This window comes from Oryzias melastigma, linkage group LG14, assembly GCF_002922805.2.
Source record: "Oryzias melastigma strain HK-1 linkage group LG14, ASM292280v2, whole genome shotgun sequence".
Lineage (NCBI taxonomy): Eukaryota > Metazoa > Chordata > Actinopteri > Beloniformes > Adrianichthyidae > Oryzias > Oryzias melastigma.
This window is the reverse complement of record NC_050525.1, coordinates 7,006,672-7,010,513: the sequence shown is the minus strand read 5'-3', so window position 1 is coordinate 7,010,513 and position 3,842 is coordinate 7,006,672. Positions and strand designations below refer to the sequence as shown.

General features: G+C 38.6%; 1 protein-coding gene and 4 non-coding genes across 5 annotated transcripts in view; 4 read left to right on the top strand and 1 right to left on the bottom strand.

The window, feature by feature from the left end:
* Window positions 1–3,842, bottom strand: part of LOC112138977 (protein turtle homolog B) — an 81,107-nt gene that overhangs the window by 65,734 nt on the left and 11,531 nt on the right. The gene's annotated exons all lie outside the window — the stretch shown is intronic.
* trnat-agu lies at window positions 920–993 on the top strand. The gene has a single exon. It is a non-coding gene; the product is annotated as a tRNA-Thr (tRNA).
* Window positions 1,265–1,337, top strand: trnat-agu. The gene has a single exon. It is a non-coding gene; the product is annotated as a tRNA-Thr (tRNA).
* trnat-agu lies at window positions 1,609–1,682 on the top strand. Its single transcript has one exon. It is a non-coding gene; the product is annotated as a tRNA-Thr (tRNA).
* On the top strand, window positions 3,494–3,567 carry trnat-agu. Its single transcript has one exon. It is a non-coding gene; the product is annotated as a tRNA-Thr (tRNA).

Below are 3,842 nucleotides of genomic sequence, written 5' to 3'. Positions count from 1 at the left end.
AAGGTTTAGGGAAGTCAGGGTGTGCAGAATGCTGCTTTTTTGACTCATTCATTTGGTTTGCAGGAGAACTTGTTCTGCTTACACTTGAATATTACACCTGGTGCAGAGGTAGAGTGGTTCGGAAGATTGCAGGTTCGATTCCTATCTTGCCATCCCATGTGTTGAAGTGTCCCTGAAAAAGACACTGAGCCCCATGCCTCATGGTGGTTATAGGTTGGCACTAGTGTTTGGCAGTATGTGAAAGGGACTGTGACTGTAAAGGGCTTTGGGCCTTTTAAAAAAGTAGTAAAGTGCTGTTTAATTATTTGCCATTTTCTACACAGCCTTAGGTACTGGGGCAACTTATGAGAAAAAGGTCGGTAAGCATACTTGACAGGAGCTCCTTCCAGTCACCGGCAGGACCTACTACTGATTAGTGCAGACTACTGTCTGCACTGCATCTCCCAACAACCCCAGCCCACAGTTCCTGGATGGAATAAGCAGTGCACAGAGCCTCACTCTGTGTGAAGTATTTTCCTATTTCAAAAATTTGCAGGGAAAGTGATAAACCACTTTGACAGTTAAACGAGGTGCTGTGGCTTAGCTGGTTATAGCACCTGTCTAGTAAACAGGAGATCCTGGGTCCAAATCCCAGCAGTGCCTCTTCCAACATGGTCAACACCACTTTACATAAATGTAAAAAAAAAAAGAATTTTATTGAATTGAGGAAAATATTGTGGTTTGCCGAAAGCTATTGAAGACAATGTAATGTATGTGTTCTGAAAAAGAAATGTATAATTCCAAATACATTTAAAAAGAACAAACAATTTGAAAACAGGCAACATTCCTAGAAAACTGGTGCATCTTAGAACATATTGATTCTTCTTCTAATTCAAAAGTTTTCAGGGATAAAGATAAACCACTGTAACACATTAAACAAGGCGCTGTGGCTTAGCTGGTTATAGCACCTGTCTAGTAAACAGGAGATCCTGGGTCCAAATCCCAGCAGTGCCTCTTTCACAAAACACATATTGCTTAAACCAATCTTTGTTAAAAACTGGAAAAGACAAATATCATCTCTCTAAGAGAAAAAATGTTGGTAGGAATCTTTTAACACATATCACATGCTTTTGATTCGGCAATCAATTAATCTCGGCTTTAAAACTAATGTATTTATTGAGATACAAAAAAAAAAAGAAAACAGGCAAAATCTCCTGAACTTTTTTTGTCCAAAAACGTGTTTTATTTCAGCGAGATTGCAAAAACATTTCTATATTTGACATCCGGCGCTGTGGCTTAGTGGTTAAAGCGCCTGTCTAGTAAACAGGAGATCCTGGGTCCAAATCCCAGCAGTGTCTCTTTAAACATGACCAAACTCTTTTTCCTTTAAAATAAAAATATGATTAATTAGAATTAGAGGGGAAAAAATCATGTAATAATTGCTTTTGAAGGTAAAATAGTGCTTCTTTCATTTAAAACTTAATCTTAATTTCCAAACACATTTTTTAGAAAAGAACAATTAGTAAACAGGCAACATTCCTTTAAAATGTTACATCTAAAAACTTTTATAAATTTTCCTATTTCAAAAGTTTGCAGTGATAAAGATCAACCACTATGACAACTAAACAAGGCGCTGTGGCTTAGCTGGTTAAAGCGCCTGTCTAGTACACAGGAGATCCTGGGTCCAAATCCCAGCAGCGCCTCTTCTGAAGATATTTAACACCACTGGCCATAAATGTAAAAAAAAAAATTGAATTGAGGAAAATATTGTCGATTGGTAAAAGCAACTGAAGACAATTTAATGTTTGTGTCCTTAAAAGGAAATGTGTAGTTCCAAATACATTTATAAGAAAAAAACTAACAATTAGAAAACAGTCAACATTCCTTAAAAATTGGTGCATCTCAGAACATTTTGATTCTTCTTCTATTTCAAATGTTTTCAGGGATAAAGATGAATCACTGTCATCAATCAAAAAAGGCGCTGTAGCTTAGCTGGTTAAAGCCTCTGTCTAGTAAACAGGAGATCCTGGGTCCAAATCCCAGCAGTGCCTCTTTCAACATGGTCAGCACATGTGACCATTTATTTAAAAAAAAACATTTAATTGAAGAAAATATTGTCATATAGCAAAAGCTCTTGGAAAAAAAATAAAGTTTGTGTCCTTAAAACCCATACGGGAATAAGAAAGCAAAAGAAAGGCAGCAATATCCACATTTGACTTTCTCCAGACGGTAAAAATATTCCATATTCTGGCTTATCAGTGACCCAGAGTCTGGTAACACTTTAATCCAGATCTTTTGAGCATGGTTGGAACCACAGCCTTGAGTCTCCTTCAAAAGTATGGCACTGCACACAACAGTGCAAAATCTAAACAGCATTAATCAGAGCATAGCAATGCAGGACACAGCAGAGTGTATGGGACTACGGCTAAAGTGCCTGTTGCACTCTACCGCCCCCTCTTTTGAAAAGGAGGGATAAAAGGGATCTGGTTAAAATGTAAGAATCTAGACAGTTGTGACGTAACAACTGCTCTAAAATTTTCCCCAAACGTACCAACAACAAAAAGACTATCTGACTTGTAATCCCGGCTTCCTGCCAGTCAATTTGTACTCATTCTAGTCGGCCCAGAATTCAGTATTTGATGTGCTCCTCTCAGGCTAAACTGGGTCTACTTTAACATATGTACCCAAAGCAGATTCAGTTTACATAGATTTAGAATCCACAAGACTTTCCAGAGTATCGGTAACTTCATGAAGCAGACTTTTCACACATAGGAAGATAGGCAAACTTCTCTGAATATCTATGATGATCTCCTCTCAACCATCTGTATGACATGAAACACACCTGAGAACACCCGAAAGGCAATGAAGAAATCCAGAATCAGATGATATAGAATCCATAAACACTATAGATATGGTGGTCCTTCCTACTTTTAGGGTTGTAGGGTTTAAGGTTTAGGGTGGTCAGGGTGTGCAGAATGCTGCTTTTTTGACTCATTCATTTGGTTTGCAGGAGAACTTGTTCTGCTTACACTTGAGTATTACACCTGTTGCAGAGGTAGAGTGGTTCGGAAGATTGCAGGTTCAATTCCTACCTTGCCATCCCGTGTGTTGAAGTGTCCCTGGAAAAGACACTGAACCCCGTGCCTCATGGTGGTTATAGGTTGGCACTAGTGTTTGGCAGTATGTGAAAGGGACTGTGACTTGAAGGGCTTTGGGCCTTTTAAAAAAGTAGTAAAGTGCTGTTTAAGTATTTGCCATTTTCAACACAGCCTTAGGTACTGGGGCAACTTATGAGAAAAAGGTCAGTAAGCATACTTGACAGGAGCTCCTTCCAGTCACCGGCAGGAGCTACTACTGACTAGTGCAGACTACTGTCTGCACTGCATCTCCCAACAACCCCAGCCCACAGTTCCTGGATGGAATAAGCAGTGCACAGAGCCTCACTCAGTGCGAAGTATTTTCCTATTTCAAAAATTTGCAGGGAAAGTGATAAACCACTTTGACAGTTAAACGAGGCACTGTGGCTTAGCTGGTTAAAGCGCCTGTCTAGTAAACAGGAGATCCTGGGTCCAAATCCCAGCAGTGCCTCTTCTGAAGATATTTAACACCACTGGCCATAAATGTAAAAAAAAAAATTGAATTGAGGAAAATATAGTCAATTGGTAAAAGCAACTGAGGACAATTTAATGTTTGTGTCCTTAAAAGGAAATGTGTAGTTCCAAATACATTTATAAGAAAAAAACTAACAATTAGAAAACAGGCAACATTCCTTAATAATTGGTGCATCTCAGAACATTTTGATTCTTCTTCTATTTCAAATGTTTTCAGGGATAAAGATGAATCACTGTCATCAATCAAAAAAG